The sequence below is a fragment of the Porites lutea genome, chromosome 4 (assembly GCF_958299795.1).
Source record: "Porites lutea chromosome 4, jaPorLute2.1, whole genome shotgun sequence".
In the NCBI taxonomy this organism is placed as follows: Eukaryota; Metazoa; Cnidaria; class Anthozoa; order Scleractinia; family Poritidae; genus Porites; species Porites lutea.
In genome coordinates, this window is record NC_133204.1 from 28,985,683 (window position 1) to 29,006,322 (window position 20,640).

General features: G+C 38.7%; 1 long non-coding RNA gene across 1 annotated transcript; it reads right to left on the reverse strand.

Moving 5' to 3' along the window:
- Positions 1 to 12,307: 12,307 nt before the first annotated feature.
- Positions 12,308 to 14,141, reverse strand: LOC140935388 (uncharacterized). The gene is made up of 3 exons (XR_012165198.1): positions 14,033 to 14,141; positions 13,490 to 13,630; positions 12,308 to 12,805 (listed from the first exon to the last, which is right to left on the reverse strand). It is a non-coding gene; the product is annotated as an uncharacterized lncRNA (long non-coding RNA).
- Positions 14,142 to 20,640: the final 6,499 nt, after the last annotated feature.

Genomic DNA, 20,640 nt, shown 5'->3' on the forward strand with positions numbered 1-20,640 from the left:
TTCCGAGTTATTTGATGATATTTCGCTTGTGTTAAACGTGAGAAGATTATGCGTGGTTGTGGATAGTAGTATCAGTGCCGCGAAAGTGTGTGATTGTGTGGTTTTCGCATGGTGTTCAAAGGCAGAAGTCAGATATGTGGTCTGTTGGTTGAGCTGTTGCACCAGAATATTCTGTGCCAGTCAGAAAAAAACGTTTCGTTGGTGTTTAGCTTAGCTGATTGTACCTTGTAAAATCAAGTACCGACTCAGGATTATTGGATCTAGGTCTAGTTTCAGCTAGCCTGTTCCCGGTTCTCAGATAGTGATCTCTAGTGATTTCTCAGATAGTGGGAAGAAAAGAAAAAGGCACGAGAAAAGTTGGCGGGGCGGGAAAAAAGAAAAAGGAAAGGAGAGAAGGCCTGTAATCATTAGTCTCGCTTGCTTGAGCGGCGAGACTCTTAAAATGCAGTCGTTTTTTTTGTCGGACCTAGTCTGTAGGCCCCGCGTTCTTAGCGAAGACCGTGGAAACTGGGGATAAGAATCGTGACGACTTTCATTGTATGGAAATGAGTCTCGTGCTGAGAATGCAGTTTATTTCGGTGATGACTGAAATGACGCATGTAAGTTTGGCAATGACGTAATTTTCCTCGAATGGAGGCCTCTGATTTTCGTGTAATTATGCACGACATGCAGGCACATTCCAAAGCAGGATGAGAAAATATTATAGCGGGGAAATCCTCAGGATTTTGTGGCTTTTTAAGGCGTTACGTTTCTCAGAATATTGTCGCAATTACAGGAAATGTACGGTTAAATAGATTCACTTTGTTTTATGTATTTAATTGATACATTTTCGCAGTTGTTACGATGTGAAGTCGTGTTGCACTTCATAAATACTTGAGATATGAAGTATCCACTGTCACGTAATTTTTACGTGCGCACGTGCGTAAAATTTGGGTTCGCAAAATAAATTAAGGCAATGTATGAAAGGCTGCACGTACAATTATGTAAGCGTAAAAGTAGAAACTCGCTTAATTTGACGTTTAATCTCAATACTTTATGTCTTACCTCTATTTGATTTACGTGATTTAAATTTACGTGCGTTAACGTGCGGAGCCAAAAACGCATCAGTGGAAATCCACCCTAACGTGTCACGGATGTCTTTATACGGGTAGCTTTGAACTTGACTAACCGCACACTCTACTCGCAGGACTTCATGTCCATAGTTGATAGAAATTCCATATCGACCTTTTCCGGAATGGGTTGGTCCAAGAATTCTATGGCTTGAAAGCGTTGATTATTTTGGAACAACTGATCACTTCAGTGATCGAAAAAAAAAGAATAATCTTAATGAACAAAACTTCAAGGTTTACTGGAAAATCAGGATCGAGGATCGAGGATCGAGGATCGAGAAATCAGGGATCAAGGATCGGTTAAAAAGAACTTGAAAATAAAATAAATAAATAAATCGTGGATCAGTGATAATTTGGGCTGCAGACTGTAGATAAATTTCACAGAACATAACCCCGTTCGCTGTACTGAACGCTAAATTCAAGTAAACTAATCCGAGTCTGTCTGAGTCAGTGATTGATTTGACGAGAAAGTGAAATTTTCCGGGAAAATGAAACGCTTTATCCTGGTGATACTGTAATACAAGAAAAAACTTTTAACAGTTTTTAATTTTTAAGTGTACATTTGCCTATAGTACTCCTTATTTTTCTTGTAATTGTTGTATGCACGACCCCACCAGCAATGCTGATCTTTTTATCGTGCCATAAACTAAGGTTCTTACCTACCCACCTACCTACCTACCTACCTACCTATCTATCTATCTATCTATCTATCTATCTATCTATCTATCTATCTATCTATCTATCTATCTATCTATCTATCTATCTATCTATCTATCTATCTATCTATCTAAAATGCATGCTGTGTACAACTCTAAACATTGTACTGTGAGACTGTACGGAGATATTAAAAGTAGATACTAAGCAGCTATGGAAAATATCATTACTTTCATGCGATATTGATATCTTATAAAAAGGACAACGAATTCAACAGGAATACGCGCGAACTGAATTAACTGTGTGTTTTATAAGGTTCTGTTCAACTCACACTTTTTTCCTGTGCTGAACATATACTGTACCGAGCCGTATCTTGGTCCGGTACAAAGAAGCTATGTATATTTATACTGACAGAGTCATGGGTCCCTGATACCGATAAACATCATCGTTCAATTTTTCGAGTGTAGAATCCCTGAAAGAGTACTCCTAAAATGGAGCAATATCAATATGTAGAAGGTTTTCAAAGGTTTCACACCGGTTTAAGGCTAAGATGTGCGGCCTGTCTCTCCTTGCAATTTTTAGTTTTTGAGTATATACATTATGACATACAACACTCGTTTTGTATTCCAAACGAAAAAGTAGTATAACAGCACCGGGGCCTTTGACAACAAAACTCATCTCCAAGCAAGCGAGACTCAACGGTACTAAGAGCGTTCTTGTTTATTTTACGACCCTCTTCCGCCCACTTTTGGCACGTTTGAGATAACTAGATTTCGGCATTCAAACTGTTGAAATGTCCATGATTTGAAATCTTTCTCAAATTTCTCGCGAGATTATTTCGCGCGGCGCTTAGCCCTTATGCGAGTCAGAGCAATCCGGAGTGTAAAAAGCGGGTCGGTAGGCAACACACGACTTTTACCTTGTGGCAAAATACTGTTTGTTCCAGGGAATATTTTCTCTTACAAGTAGATTATGCTCTGGAGGGATCTACATTTTGACTGAGCAAACTTTGTGATTTTTGCCGCCTGTTTCATGCTGAGAGGTCGCGACACGCATATTGATTTTCTGAGGTTATTGTTTCTGGTCGGCGTGATTGATGATATGCCCTGTGATGCAAAAACATTTTCTTTGACCTCTTTTGAAACGTAAAGTTCTTTATTGCGGCTTTTTTGCAGGATGTAAAATTCTTACGGATGGTGATTCACAGTTCCAAATTTCGAAGAATGGATTGCAGCTTAAACTGAAGCTACTTTAAACATGGAGAACTACGTTGTGAGTCGGTCAAGATTGCTCTTAAGCAATGATTTTTAAACTCCAGCTTGTTCTTCTAAAGAGATCTAAAGATAATGTTAATCTGGACCCGAGCAAGTAGAAAGCTGACGTAGGTAACTCTTTGCGACTGTTCTGTTATTGCCACTTTGTTATCAGGCAGTACCGAAGACGGTCGGCAGGATTACAAAAACATCTTTTCCACGCGCCAAGTTCAGAAGGCAGGTCTTCTGTTCCTTCTTCAGCGCTCCCATATGCGGGAAATCTCGTAAACATTCGTTCAACACAGAAGTTATCGTGAATTCTTCTATTTCAAGCGCGTGGACGCCGCACGCCATCTCTCTGAGTGACAGGAACGACCTTGAGAGTGTTGATATAATCTGTGAAATCTGACCAATCAAAGGGTATACCAGGAGCTGGTATACCGGAACGGGTCGTTTAAAGAAATGATTACAGGCTCCGCCGCCGCCCCCGCTCTCCCCAGTTTCCTCCCGTTTTATTTTCGTGTTTGCGCTTTCTAAATTCAGCAGACTCGACTATCTCGGAGCCTGGAACAGGCTAGTTTCAGCGGGTTCTTGGCTTTGAACTATAGGCTGGTTTTTGCAGGTAGGGTGCTGATTTGTCATTTATCGGACCGCGAAAAAGGTAATGTTTTGCTAACTATTTAAGTTGTTATGTAAGCCTTCACCAGGCACTTTTTACTTCAATCTCTATCAGCATGTTCAGCAGCCTACACGTGTCACCTTAAAGATAAGTACACTAATAGATCATGTTATATCAAATGCTCCAAACCGGATTACTTACACCAATGTTCTGCGCTGTTCGAGTGTCATGATCAGCGACCACGATGCTCCATGCGTTTGTATCAACGTCCGTATAAAGCGCTTTTAACCACGCTATAAGATGATCAGAAATGAAAGGGAATTCGACGAAATAAAGTTCCTCCAGGGTTTTTCAGAACTACTCTTTAATGCTATCTACAGTACAGACGACATTGATGATAAGCTGGACTTATTTAACTCATTACTTCCCACTTTTCTTGGCAGACACGGCCTTTTAGAGACTCACACCATGGTTGAAAACTGACGACACCCACCAGATTCAAGTGCAAACATAGGAACCTGCTTCGTTATCAAGCTCACCATATCAAATCGGAAGATAAATGGAAAAAGGTGCTTACTCAGAAGAAATATCAAGGTATGCGAAGAGATCAGTCTACCAGAAGGCAGTGTCATCGAAATCACCAAAAGAACATAACTATGGGGGCACGATCCACGCGAACCCTCAATCTCACTTCAATTCCCATTCGTGCAGACGCTGATGAGTTAAACAGACATTTTACCAGCACAACTCAAAGAATACTGGGAAAAACATTAACCGTAATGGAAATCTGCGAAATTATATTAACTCTTTATCGGGTCACAAAGAAAGTGACTCCTTCGTACTTGGTAAAGTGACATTTAAAGCAAACGAGAAGTAAATTAAAACAATCAGAACTGATTGCGCAACCGGACCTGATTTAATCCGTGCTAAATATATCAAGCTTGTGTCAGAATACATCACCTCACCGCTGACCAACAAGCTGCAACATAATAAATGAATGCATTGCGAAAAATACCTGCGGTGATAATACACCAATAGGTATCCTAAACGTGCTCTCCAATGTACGAACTCCAAATACTCAGCCAGATGATAGAACAAATTGACAGACACAGCCTATTTTATCAGAAGATCTCTGGCTACAAAAGAGGTCATTCGATAAAAACGGTATTGCCACAGTTCAGAGATAACATAATCCAAGCTATGAAGAGAGTTGAACTCACCATGGCTATATCTGCAGATTTCTCAAAGGCGTTCAACACGGTCGATCACGCAAGGATTCTCGAAAAAATGCGCAAAATGGGTTTGCCAAAGCTCGTTCAACTCTGGATTCTAAGTTAATTGCGTAAGAGACGACACTTTGTGCAAGTGAATGATACAACATCTGATCTGGTTGAAGTGTGATTTGGGGTACCACAGGGTTCGATATTGGGGCCAGCCAACGTCCATTTCAATATACAGACGACACGACCTTCATGAAGCACTGCGCCCACTCAGCTCTGGACAGGACCCCACCGTTGGAGAATTGAATAGCGCCATGTGCATCCTTGAAGACCGGTCGAGCAATTCCAACTTACTGCTTAATGCAAAAAAGACTAAGCAAATGATGAAAAACACAGAGCAAATTTCAAGAGTGCATTAATCAAAAAATCAATTGCCCCAGATAAGTGCAAATGGAAAAGTGTTAGAAAGAGTCACCTCGCACAAGTTCCTTAGTGTGTGGATCTAACAAATCAGGTGATCAGGTGATCAAGACCGTATCTCATTCATTGTGCTGTGCAGCTCTAGCAACAATCAAGAAGATCAGAAACATAGTGCTCAAAGCTTTAAGGGAGCAATTAGTTGAGGCATTGGTACTTTTGAAGCTATCCACTAACGCAACACCTTGGAGCAAAATTAGAACAAGTTAAAAGATGCGCGGCAAGTCTTATTAACAACTGTTACGCAAAAATAGCTAATGATATTGGGTTAGGATGGCTCCCTGTTAAGAGGAGAACCGAATTTCATTTTTTAAGGACAACGCATTTAGCCTTTTATGATACCCACTGGCCTTGATATTTATAATTATCTCTAGAGAAATGTCAAACTACCAGGAATCTACGCTCAAGTGCTATACCGCAACTGGTCGTGCCTCTTGAAACAGGAACTTTTACAAGATTCAACCTCCATGTTACTGAATAGTCTGGCAAATGACATCTAGTCCAGTTCCGGCCACTCTCCCGGCGTTGCGTGACAGACAGACAGACAGACAGACGGACGGACAGACAGACAGTCTTTATTTAGGTACCATGATTTTAAAAGCTATGCAGCTTATGGGGTCGTACATAAAAACTATACCTAAGAACGAACAGAAATATATACATAATAAGATAACACAAAATCAGACTATCTAAAAGCTAATTGTTAAAAACTCTCACTAAACTATATATGTACATCATTAAAAACTTGCTAAAATCTCCTAAATATAATTAAATTAACTTGCTAAAATCCCCTAAATATAATTAAAATCTTAACGTCTAAAATTTGTTGTTGTCGAAGTCTCTTTAAAGGTCAAGTCTTTAAAAATGTCCATTACCATATGGCAATATGACTTTGAAATAAAATTAATGAGAACATTCTTTGGTAAAAACCTGGACCTCCTGATTAGGTTTCGCTTCTTTGCGAAACTCTTCTTGAGATCCAACATGTGCGGCACCCAGGAGAGTTTATCGTCAACTGTTGTACCTAGTAAGCGAGATTTGTTAACCCACTCTATGGCAACAGTGCCAATGTGGATTGGCGCCACTGACCCTATATCACGGGTTTTACAAATCAGCATATGGGATAAGGCGATTTAGAAATACACTAGTCATACAATTCGTCTACGGCTTTGTCCAACTGAGCGACCGCTTCATCTGCCGTTCGTTTAATGCAGTAGATCGTGGTTTCTTCAGCGACTAAGTAAGAGAGTCTGATTTCACACTTGACGGTAAATCGTTGGTAAGTAAAAAGAACAGTGTATGGCCGAGCACCGATCCCTGTGGTATGCCGACGGATACAGGAGTAGTGTCAGCGTTATATTTACATTAACAACTGTTTACTGATTTCTCCCATTTAAGTAACCAGCAATCCAACCCAGTGCTTGATGACAAATGCCAAAGTTCTTGCTTAATTTCTCCAACAAGACTGGATGTGAGACACTATCAAACGCTGTGCGAAAGTCTACAAAGGCAACAGCCACTGTGAGACCAGAATCAACAGCTTTTCTCCATATTTCCGTAACATGAACAAGCAGGCGCCAGTCGAGTACCCCTGTCAATAAGCCCATTGTCTGTCTGAAGCTAACCCATGTTCCTTAAAGACATGATGTACCAGGGAGTCATTCACCTCTGAATCTAGGATTTTGGTCGAAATAATAAGTGGCGATATTGGCCTGTAATTTCCTATCTCTGTCGCATCGTCTTTCTTAAAGATCGGTGTAAGCTTTGCTATTTTCCAGCTCGAACAGAGAGACTCACTTTCAATACTTGGTATTGAATAGCCCATACAAGGATGGTACAATGTCGTTCCCCGCAAGCTTTAGTAATATAGGTGATAGGTTGTCAGGGCCCGAAGACTTATTTGACTTCAGCTCATTGACCTTCTTGCATATTCTTTGAGGAGGGATCTCAATTTAAATTAGTAACGGCGGTGACGTATTACCTAATATAAGTATGACCTATGATCTATGATCTAATTCAGGAAGAAATTTTTTTCTCTACCGGCCAGTAAACACTGACAAGCCAAATTTTGTCTCTTTCTTGGTATTTTACCGCTAAAACTTTGTCTTTCGAGACTGTCGCGAAACGAGAAGCCATATTGAATCCCGTCGCAAAACAGTCCCAATATCCAAGGATATTTCGAGTTACAGGAGCCAATCAGAACGCGCGAAAATTGCTATCCACTGATTTGGTGAATGCTAAAAGCGCCTCTTGTTGTATTCTCAGATGGTGTTGGTAATTTGGTTGCAATAGTCTTGCCAATGGTAGAAAAGAACGAGTTCACCAGGCCAGCCTTTTCTTTGTCGTTACTCACTAAAGAATCATCAGGCTTTCTTAGTGGCCCAATGGGTTTGCGTACCCTTGAGCTAGTTGCATCTTTCAACACCTTCCAATAAGCACTCAAACTCTCAACCTCGTCAAACATCTTCGAAAAATATGAAGTTTTGGCACGTCTTAAATCCGAGGTTACTTTGTTTCTTGCTCTCTTATAATCCGACCACAATTTCGCACACTTTGAGGTAACAGGAGCTTTAAACAACTTGTATCCTCGATTCATTGCTAAACGAATGTCACTTGTTATCAAGGGCGAAGAAGATGCTCTGACCTTGATCTCCTTCCATGGAGAGTGCTGGCCACAGATATCAGTATGAAGCTTTAAATTACCAGCACCATAAATTAAATTGTGGTCTGAATTCGAAGTTCCCAGCGGATATGTTCCGACCAAACTAACCAGGTCCTTTCTCGTAGTGACAATAAGATCAATCAATGTACTTGACGATAGTGTTTCTCTTGGTTCCTGGACAGTTTTTGCAAATTAAGCGCTTCAAAGGTATGAAGCAGTTTAACAGCAGTAGTATCACATTTGGTAGTAGATATAGATTTCAGATCAAAATCTCCTAAAAAGATAATATTAGACGGTTTAAGCCAAGCTCTCTCTAGGGGGGACATGATGAGGTCGAAAAACTTCCTGTCGTTCGGTGGTCTGTACATAACCGAAAACTCGGGAACAGACCTGCAGCCAGAGAGCCTCAAGCCCGTCAACAAACAGGTCTTCACGATGCACAGCGCGTAAATGTTCGGAATCGAATAAAACAGAATACAGCCGCCTCCTTTCCTGGTTTTCGATCAAACCTCAAGAATTTCATTCCTTCAATGTTGAGAACAGCGTCTGAGACTGAACTGTCCAAGTGCGTCTCCGTGATTGCAAGAATTTCGAATCTGTATTGTCTCTGTAAACAACGTATCTCATTCACTTTGGACCTTATATTGTAAACATTTATGAGTGCTATCCTAACGTTCTTATAGGAGCTACTATTCAGTTTTTCTTTCAGTTCTTTTAAGTGCGGGTAATTTGTGGGGTGATTACAGCAACTATAATTCTCTTCATCCGCTCCTACTATAGCAGAATACGAATCGATGTCTTCGAATTCGTCATATCGGCTGCTTCTCTCACAGAGAGAGGGGCCGGAACTGGATTAGTCGTTGATTCACTCGTCTTGCTTGTTTGTGGACTGAGTTTTATTCCCCCAAAGAGAGAGAAAGAGAGAAAGATTAGTGAACTCGTGTCTTGCAAACTCACCAAGTGTTTATATATACATAGTTATACGCACCTTATCACTTCATCTGTGCTTAACGCGTGTCGTTTGATCCATAACTTTCAAAACAGCTGCTCCACAGAATGTCACTGATAACACGTAACGCAAAAGAGTATCGAAGAAAGGACTGTAAAATAAATGTCACAAAATCTGCCTAAGCGGTCCCTTGGGTATTTTCTGTTTTACTTCATCCTAACCATCTCTTACTTGACGGCGCGAACAATAGAAACGTCATTTTACCCAACGATTCCATGCGGCCCCTGTTCAAGTAAATCGAGATTTTTTCTTGCATACTGACTGTATATTTCAACTGTAAGTACTTTCTTAACATACGCGCGAGCTGCTACAGTGCCTCCTCGGGGATTTCGTCCTCTGGGCGAGATCACTGCGAGGGCAATTATGCGAATATTTGGACAATCGACCAATCAAAATCACTACCCGGTTTTCGCGTAGTGACGTCACTGAACAGCATTAACGGCCGGTCGATTCAGACACTACGATTAAGTTTTGTCATGCTTTTAATCCATAAAAAAGGAGTTCCCGTCGTGCGAAATACTGCAACGTACACACGAAATAATTGAAATGTCTCCTTGATCAAAAGTGAAGCCACATTGGTCCTTTATACACGAAAAAAAAAGCGTAAAGTGTTTATATAAAAACCAACAACACCGCGATTTTCGAAAATTCTACTCGGAGAAACCTTTACTTTGCTGTGACGTCTTGATGGCCAGAGACATCCAACCAACCGAGTGACGAGTTTATCATTCCCTCCTGGGTTGCAGGCTCCCATATTAGCTTGAAAGTGTGACATTTATTGGTCTCCCTCTGGTGCGGACGGACAGGGACGTGTGCACGGTCACTTGATTACCAAATCTTCTCGTATGGATAGATAACCAATTTTCTTATCTCTGGGGCTACGCTTGCGCGCGCTTCACACGCGCGCGGAGGTCCGTTACCATCGGTTTTACAGGCTCCCAGAAACATTTTGCGGTCACGATAAGGAATTGTATCGTCCAATACTTGATACCAACCCGCTTTACGAATGTTTGGAAAGAGCAAATTAATGAAACATCGGAATTTTATTCGACAGATGTATAATTTTCTCCCTCTAGGTACAATTTGATAATAGGAAAAGCAACAAATCTAAGATTAACTATGACTTAGATTGCCCCTCTAGTGATATAGTATATAACATGGATAAAAGAGGGAAAGACTAACTGATGATTCATTTGATTAACATTGAGAGACAGAGGGACGGGGCAGAGTGAGGGCATCACATGACAAGACCCTTTCACAGGAGAAAAAAAAACAAGTGCGAGTTAAAGAGGGTCCATTGACCTACAAACTGGGGATTTTACAACCCCTTAATTCTATGATGGTTGTTACGTTCAAAAGGTCGCTCGCGACAATATTTGCTTAGTTGCTTAGGTAAGTTTTTTAAAGCTGGTTAACCTGTGCAAACATTTGAAAAGGAGGGAAACAGGAGGCCGCTGAGGTTTTGAAACCCTGACCATGTTTAGGAATGAAAAATCCGAAAATATATACCCTGCTGTTTATGACAACAACCTCACTTGTAATATAATAAATAGATTTAGCCACTGAAGGCTAAAAGCGAAGCTCCCATTAATAAATTTATGATTTAAATCAAACAATAAACTTGTAATCCACAAAGCAGTTAACTTAAGGGCACATTCATGTGACTTTCGAGGGAAAGGCCAAGTGATTTTAGAATGAACCAACTTACATCGAGCAGCCTTATATGTACACCCAAAAAATAGCAATCATCTTCGATCACATTCAAGAGCCATAATGGCTCTTGATTACAGAAGAATATGCCTGGAAAACAAATTCTTGGAAAACAAATCAGGCCGAATTTTTTGCTTTCGACAAGTTTACTTTAAGTAATCTTGCCAACAAATCTGGGAGTGTGTAAACCAGCCTTTTATAGCGGAGCTCTCGCCAGTGGAGCACCATGGGTAAGTAAAGCTACCCATCCCAGAAAATTTGATAATCACGTGATCGTATACCTACCGCCCGCCGACCGTCCGTTTGGCACCTCAGGCATACCAGTGTAAAATAACTCAATCAATAGGTGTGGCAACCCAAATGCAATGCGAGGTTATTCTGGTGGGAAATCGTATAGCCACCCGCGTCACAACTAAAGAGTCAATAAAGACGAAAACGGAAAGCGGGAATTGTTTCTGTATCCGTGTTGTCTAAAGTATTAAGACGGAATCCACCAGGACATTGAGTAATTTTGATTTTCAGTGGACAAAAATCTTGCATTAAAGTATATTGCAGTCTTTCTTACATTTTTAAAGGGCTAAAGATGTAATAAATTATCTGTAGTTACACCAAAAAAAATTTCTCATCGAAGCCCAAGAAAATGAATGTCGAATTTCACAGACTTACATCTTACACATGAAATTTTCAGACTTTTTCCTGCGTAATCACAATTCTTGTGAAATTTGACATTCATTTTCTCGGACTTCCATGAGAAATTTTCTTTGGTGCCATTACAGATGATTTATTACATCTTAAGCCCTTAGAAAAAATGTAAAAAAGAATGCAATATTCTGTAAGTTATTCTGGTACAAAATGTTTGTCCACTGAAATTAAAATTACTCAATTTCCTGGTGGATTCCGTCTTAACCTTAGATTAATTGTCATGCCCACAAATTTGGAATATAGAGAAAGAGAAAGACAGAGGAAAAGAGAAAAGTAGGCGGCAGGCCAGCGCACGGGACGAAAAAAGGGATTTACCGAACGTCAAAGGTGAAGTCAAACGGGCGATAAAGGCCACCTTTGCACACCTTTGTACAACTTTGACGCGCGACAAATGTTTACCTTTGCTCGCGCTCAAAGGCGAGTCTTCAGGCGATAAAGGCCGTTTTTGTCACGCCTTTAATCCCTACCTTTGACGCGCGTCAAAGGTATATTTCATTAGCATTTGTACCCCCATCAAAGGCGTCGTCAAATATGTCTGAGATTCAGGCCAAAGGTGTGACAAAAGCGCGGTAAAGTTATGTCTGTGATTAAGGTCAAAGGCTTGTGAAAAGTGTCGTCAAATGTGTCTGAGCCCTGGGTCAAATGTGTGACAAAGTTGTCGTCAAATGCGTCTGAGATTTAAGTCAAAGGTTTAATAAAGGTGTTGCCAAATATGTTTGGTTTTTTTCCTCCCCTCGCATCGCGCCTCTCGCTCGTCTCGCGCTTCGCGTGAATTCCGCGTTCGCCTCGCGCTTCGCGCGAATGCCGCGTTATTGCCTCGCTAGTCATAAGCGCTTGATATACAGGCAAGAATCCAACTTGAGATTTCAATCAAATTCAATTGCGACCTGGATACCGTTTAAAAAGGTGGACAGATAAGAGACTGAGTTCTTAATCTTGTACTTTATTGTCCTAAAACCTCATTAGATGATTAGAAAGCTGAATAATTCCGATTAAAACTTAAACGCATAAAAATGATTTTTTAAAACCTTTTCACGATTTATTGTCTAAAGTACTTATTGCAGTCTGTCAATGAACAATCATAATGACTGCCGCAAATTTTTGAAGCACTATAAATGTTCCAGATACACGCTGTTGTCACGGACGGCAACCTGCAAAATAGTTTAAAACACTTCTTCCACGCAAGCCAGTGCAAAAATCATGGTAAGTAAGAATTGTTCTTGATCAGAAGCCCATCTGTCTTGATGTTATCCTTGCGAAGATTTTCATTCTAGAGTGCTTTTGATTCTTGATGTAAGTGAAAGACAAACGCCATGTATCTAACTTCAATCTTCCTCTGTTGTGTGTTTCGTTCCACTGGAGACTTATCACTTTGCCTTGTTTCTTTTATCTGTGAAGTAATTGTAAAAGAGTATAGCAATTTGAGATAAAAAAGTTCAGTCGTAGTGTTTCAAATAAATTTTTCGGCCCCACTCCCTTTTTACTATTGCTCCTTTCCTGCGGAAAATTCCCCTTTCTCTTTACCTTTATCAAAACTTAAAGACCCGGTTAAAAATGTGTAGCGAACCTAATGCTTTTGAATGGAAACATTACATTTCGTGTACATGCATTGTCATTAAGTTCGTCATTTGTGAAATTTGACGTTTGAATCGAGCCTTATTATCACTTAATTAAGTCCAGGGAAATTCAATGAAAATTTCCCTCCATGCCCAAAGCTTAAAATTAAACTAAAGAAACACTTTATATTATACCTAGCCGGCATAACAAGCGTTTCCAATAGAGTTATTGCGCGAGTTAGCCCCTCTCGGCCCCTCCTTCCTCTTTTTTTACCCTCTACAAACTTAGTCTCTTGCAGAAAACTCGCGCGGAAAAGCTTGCTACGCAGGCTATTTTTAAAGTTATTGTCCAGTCACAATGGGACAGCTCGGTATGTTTGAATGATTATTATTAAATGTTGAAACATACCTAGCTGCCACTGTGGTGGCACAAAAATCAATGGAATATTTTAAAAATTATGCAGCCTGAGCCCCATTTCGTATAGAACCCAGAAAAATCAATAGAAAGAGATACTCACGTCTGTAAAACATCCGAAGTCTTCAAATAACCACACTTCTTTGTTTGATAAACTGCACTGAATCCTGTTCAAATAAGCTTATGTACTTTCTTCAGTAATATGCCCATCAAAGTCTGGTACAGATATTTTTATAGGAGTACACTGTCCATGAAAAAAATATATATATAAGTCTTATATTATTTCATTACCCTGAAGTAGTTTTAGTAGTTAAGTATAACTGTTAGAAAAACCAGAGTTGGTTTATATTAGTAGGTTCTCGCATGGAGTTTTGACTTGAATTGCATTGTGAAATATAAGCCAGCTATTACTTTTGCAGAAATGCACTAACCCTATTAAGAAAAAAGGGCTTGATCTAATGTAAACTCTACTGTAATATAGAAAAATTTTTATAGTTTACTGAACCAGATTTAACAATCAGAAAAGCTCCCGAGCACGACATACACGCCTGTTCGGAGTTGGTTTCCGTAAACTTAACACAGTAAAACAACTATGAAGTTTGAAGAACAACTATTGCATGAACACATAGAAAAGAATGACACGTACCTTTTGAACAAGTTTGTGGTCTAAACTCTATCAAAGATAAGGGTGAAAATATTTGTTAAAAGAGCTGGACTGCTTCGTACAAAAAAGCAGCTTTTGTTTTCTTCAGATCTGCGTAGTTTGTTTGTTTGCGCGGGCGGAGAGAGTTTGCAGCCGCGACAATTTCGCGCCAAAACTGGGTGTCTTGCTTGGGTTCAGTCTTCCATCGTCCAATAGTTGAGTCATTGTTTTGCGTCGCTATCATTACATGGTATATTGATCGATCAAGGAGAAAATGATCCACTCAAGATAAGACAAAAAAAAAATCACTTCGAAAAAGTACATATTCTAGAACATTTTCAAAAATAATTATAAAACAGCAATTACAATGATTACCCGCCCGTGTTCGGTATTGTCGTACAAATATCTTTAAAACAGTATTCAAATACAGCTTTTTAATTTCCATTCTCAATATCAGTTTCGACATAAGTGTTTGTAGACGTAATTCATTGCACATTTGCTCTCACCTTTCAGCACCATTCAAGAGTGTTGTAAAAGTGTAGCGGTCGTATTTGACTTCATTTTTGACTAGTATCAAAGGTATGGTCACAGCCACTACACTTTTGACTTCATCTTTGACGTGCGTCAAAGGTAAAGTCAAAGTTACCAGCATATTTGACAACGACTTTGATAAGGGTTAAAGGAATAGCAAAGCATTGATTCATTTGACTTCATCTTTGACGCGCGTCAAAGGAGAAGTCAAAGTTGTTAACAATTTGACTTCACCTTTACCGAGGTCAAAGGAGTAAGCAAAGAGCTTATATATTTGGCGACATCTTTGAAGCGCGTCAAAGGTGAAGTCAAAGCCAATACCATATTTGACTTAACTTTTGACTCGTGTCAAAAGTGCAGTAAATCCAATTTTTCGTCCCGTGGCGAAGCTCAGCGAGAAAAAGGGCGACAGAGATCTAGAGCGAGAGAAAAAAAAAAAAACAAAGGAGACCTTTTTTTTTGTTGGAAGAAATAACATAAAAAACTTTTTAGCGGCGGTGATAACATGACAAATGCTAGCGGTCACCAAAGCAAGGTGAAAATGACCGGCGGTGAAAAAAAAGTGAACGAGAACACGTACAACATTTCCACCCAAAAAACGTGTAACTAAGATGTTTCTGGACGTTTCACGTTGTAGTCGTGCAAAACAACTGCAACGAAATGTACAAAAAAAGTGTTCTGCAAGTGCAAAGTTGTTTTTTTGCTAATTAGACCAATTGTTGTTTTTTCACCGTTCTCGTATTTGTCACCGCTTAATTAGGGAGTTTAAGATACGGAGACTACGGACTACGAACTACGGCTGGACGAGCGTTGTCCTTTGTTTGTAGCACTGGGCTGAGTCGTGCAAATATAGAACGTTAAGATTGCACTACAGACAGTAGACTACGAGAGAAGAGGCGGAGAGGGAAACAACACGCAGAGATTTTCTTGTTTTCATCACAGTTCACAAAAATGCAAGTCAGTTTTGCATGTGATCTTATCTTTAGAACAATGAACAAATTCTTCCATTCTTGAAGGAAGCACTGAATTACATCGGGTGAAATTGGTGAACAAAGTTTTAGTTACACAGGATTTATTTTTTTCGCCCATGAATACTTATGTCAAATATTAAAGAAATAGACAGAAATAGTAACAGCTCATTTATTACATTTAGAAGATGGACTTCTCCGACTACTGATCTGATGTAGTTTGAAGTATTGAAATGCCGAGTTTCGATTGTCTCGAAGATGTTTACATCATTTTCATTCAGCAAATACGATACAAAAACTCGCATAAACAAAGGTTACACAACTAGAAAGGCACACTAATCAGTTCGAACAAACATAGAAAACTTTTCAAGTGCGAAGAGAAAGTAAATTACCTGCATGATTTCTCTTCTCCTCGGCCGTCAATCTGAATTGTACGTATAAACAGCTAAGCGTATTTAAATATGAGCTTAGCTAGATAAAAATGCGGTTACAACAGTGGATTAAAAGCGTAAATCTGAGAAGAAATTAGACACAACTTACATATTTCGCTTCCCTCTCACTTAAAGCAGGTGAATTGAAAACTTTTTTTACGAAAAGACGAGATTCTTGAATCACCGAGACGGCAAAATACGAGCAAAATGTTCTCCGTAGTCCCGACTACGCGAAACAGCTCAACAACTCACTGTAGCCGCAGGACTACGCGAGAGAAATGAACCAGTTTCTCACAAAAAAAGGCGGATATTACTTGGGGTGAAATCATACTGAACGAGATAGGAAAAGACAGTTCTTCCTATTCGTGTAATGTCAAGAATCAAACTGTGAATTTATTTGATTTTTCGGTTATTATTGTAATTAAGTATCAATACATTTAGCAGATTTCAATAGTTATAAGAGATTTAGCCTTTGGCTTTCATCTGTATTGTGCACTGAGTGTAAAAGTGCCATTTTATAAGTCTTCCATACCTTTTAGACTTTTAAATAGAGATAAGTTTAGTTTTCTTCCACATGTACTTTTCGGAGTGGTAAAAGTGAGTATTCCGAATGAAGGACTTTGAGACTAATAAAACAGAGTCATAATTAGAAGTCACAATGTCAAGGGGAGGTAATTTTTTCAAAACGTCTTAATACAAAGATGAATATAATTATATTTAAAAATTACTTTACGACCCAGTCTTAATTATCATATTGACTCCATAAATCAACTTATTTAAATAGACCTACAATCGATCAATTTGACTGAATATCGGCATTAGCGAAATCGATTTAACTATAAATATACTAAGCCTTAAATCAAAACTAAATTTAACATAATTCAACGAAATCTTAAATCGATTTAAGCTTAATTTAACTAAATAAGTCTTAAAAGTCTCTAAGTCTTAAAACGATTTAAGCTTATATCCATTTAAGAAATAAACGACTAAGTCTTACAACGATTTAAGCTTATATCGATTTAAGCTTAAATAGATTTAACGACTAAGTCTTAAAACGATTTAAGCTTAAATCCATTTAAGATATAAACAACTAAGTCTTAAAACGATTTAAGCTTATATCGATTTAAGCTTAAATTGATTTAACGACTAAGTCTTAAAACGATTTAAGCTTAAATAGATTTAACGACTAAGTCTTAAAACGATTTAAGCTTAAATCGATTTAACGACTAAGTCTTAAAACGATTTAAGCTTATATCGATTTAAGAAATAAACGACTAAGTCTTAAAACGATTTAAGCTTATATCGATTTAAGAAATAAACGACTAAGTCTTAAAATGATTTAAGCTTATATCGATTTAAGCTTAAATCGATTTAACGACTAAGTCTTAAAACGATTTAAGCTTATATCGATTTAAGAAATAAACGACTAAGTCTTAAAACGATTTAAGCTTATATCGATTTAAGCTTAAATCGATTTAAGGACTAAGTCTTAAATCGATTTAAGCTTAAACCGATTTAAGCTTAAATAGATTTTAGCTTCATTTAACAAGGTCTTAAATCGATTTAACTATATAGATTTAGAACGATTTATTTAAATTTAAAGTCATGTATTTTTATTCAAAAATTATCTAATGCTGTTTGTTATATAAATTTACGTAGTTACGTATTTTTATTTATTAAATTTATATAACACCATTTGGCCAGCTGCTGATAATGATCCCAATATTTCACAATTTTTCAAGACGAATTGCACGCAGTCAATATTCAAGACTATCAACCGTGGGCTTTTAGCGAAACCGTTGAAAAAATGTCCAAAATCACCTATACGGCCAGCCGGTTCTCACGTTTGACGAGCGCCAAATTTGCAGTGTACATTAATAGAGTTACGCTTCAATATAATTAAGCAATAGAAAACGTTTTCCGTGTTTGCATAGCCTGATATAAACACGAGAGGGGTTGGGAGAATTCGAGACAGTCATGCAAACCCGAGACGAAGTCGAGGGTTTGCATAACTGTCGAGAATTCTCCCAACGCCTCGTGTGTTTATATGAGGCTATGCAAACACAGGAAAAAAGTTTTCTATTGCTTTTATAAAATAACTTTCCCGAGAAAAAAACGCAAAACTCTGTGTATGGCTCTGATTAAAAGAAAAATTCTTACCAGTCGCAAAATCTTGTCCACGAAGTCTTGCACGCGTGATCAGTTCTTGTTTTGCAAAAAGATGCTTTGCAAAATACGGATTTTTCTCGCATAAAATGGTCAGCTTAAGCGAAGAAAAATGTACACACCTTCTTTGTAACGATTTTCCAAGTTTCAGCCGCAAAGGAATGGGTAAATAAAGTAAACTTTTTCAAATTTGTGCTTGCGTGATTAGCGCGCGAAAAACCAAACAACTTGACGCCACAACCATGTTTACATACTCTCATGCAAACACTCCTCTCGGCCAATCAGAGCGCGCGTACTATCTTAGTTATTTTATAATAAGGAATTTATTATGTTTTTTTTTTATGCAACGGTTTTATAACTATGTGTAATCTTAAAAAGCGTTTGATACGCGCGACATTTTGAGTACTCCTGCAAGCGATGTTCGTGAACGAGTGAAAACAAACGGCACGTACTGCGATTACAATTGCAAGAGATTCTACTAACAATCAATCAAAGAAATATAATTCGGTGAAACATTTACAGAGACAACAACTTTCATTCACGAAGACAAGTATTAAAGTTTTTCTAAAAATCCTGAGTCTTAAAGCTTACGTTTATGTTTTAAGCCGGCCTTCCGGTGTTTGCCTTCTCCAAAGATGAACTCGTGAAAAGAAAATCGCTAAAAGTTTTCTTTATACAGCCAAATTTATGACTAAATATTCTTCGGAACGTTTTCTTTCTAGAAAATATATCTAAAGGCTTTTTAAAGTTCTGTAAGCTTATATCAAACCTGACACTGGGTCAGATCATTGTCTCCAATCTTACAAACGTTTATAAACTTGCCGCATAAACTTTGCTCGACTTCATGAAATTAGATATAAAAAAACAAACATCAAATACAATAACTACTCAGGCTTACCATTCGAGATGCAGCTCCTGAAAGCTATAAAGTAAGGCCAGAATCGCTTGAGACTTTTGAACCCTCTTAGGCATCGAGCGAGGTGAAAAACGAAAACGATGCCATCCGAAATCGGATTTCTTACTTTGACAAGCGACGCATCTCTCAACCAAAAAACCAATAAACAAACTAGCCATGAATAACAGAAGACTCTTGATAGAAGCTGTATTTAATTTTGTACATCCAGTGGAAAAAAAAAACAGTTAAAAACATCACAAGTTGACACAAAACGCCGTCAGCTTCAGCTGTCAAAGTAGATGCTGCATAAATTTTCCGCATGAACTCATCTGTCAAATTTTTGACCAATCAGAGCATAAAAAGTGGAAGTAGAGCGTGACCAACGCGTGACCTTGGTAAGAAAAGGTCTTCCCCACCTGTATTTCTAAATAACTGGCTGAATTTTTGCATCCGAGATTAGTTTGAAATCAAAATCTTAATACTTCGGGGCCACAGTGAAAAAAACAAAACATATTTCATATGAATTTTTAATAAAAAAAACTTGAACTGCGATCATTTGAAAACTAGTAACTTGTCTGCGGATAACTTCAAAAAACTACTCAACCTCGATGGGTCGACACCTGAGCCCGAGATACGGTCAGGTGATACTGGTCAGCGGATACCTTGTTTTGACAGCTGTCAATTGATCCATGGATATTATCCATGATTGATCACAACATTGATGTGCGATCAGTTTTCTCCTGTGCTCCCAAAGTAGTTAGAAAGTGTGAAAGTAAACATTGGTTTTCCTGTGATGTGGACGGACGGTCGCTCGGGCGGTCGTTCGATGTACTGTCTCGTGATTACCAAATTTTCTGTGATGGGTAGATTTACTTAGCTATTGGGCTCCGCCCACGCGCGCGCCAAGCGCGCGTGTGGATCTCCAATATAAATTTAACCGAACGAAAGCTCTCGTGAAATCTTTCATGAAATGTCTTTCTTACGTTATGCAGCTTTTGCCGTATTATACCTGGGCCTGCGATAAATTCAAAACCAATAACTGGTAAGCGGATAACTTATAAATATAAATATAATTTTTGATCCTGGCCGCCGGTTGCTTGATATTAAGAGACATTCACTAGTGACCATAAAAATACTTACTTTTTCTGATGTTTCGATGCTTTATCGGTTTTATCAGCGCATAACACCTCTCCAGGCTCATTAACGTCATACTGAGAGCCGAAGATCCAATTAACATGACATCCAGAATGAGATAAAAGTCATACAGCAGTCCTCGAAAGGTGAATGTTACAGATACATAAACCCACAATGGCACAGAAATTGTTCCGGTCACCATATTAGCCATTATTAAAGACATCAATATCAGATTGGCTTTCGTGCGAAGTTGTCTGTTCACATAAAAGGCAATGATCATAGGCAAATTTTCGACCACGATCAATAGAGCAAGAAGGCAATAGAATACCATACCAACGACATCAACTTGAGGGAAAGGAGGAGGTCGGGGCCCAGGTCCAGGCCCGGGCTCAGTACCATTTGTGCTGTTTGCTGCGCTTGTAAATGTGCTGTTGTTGAACATTGCCCTTCCAACAGTCTGTAGAACTAAAAACAAAGTATGAAAAT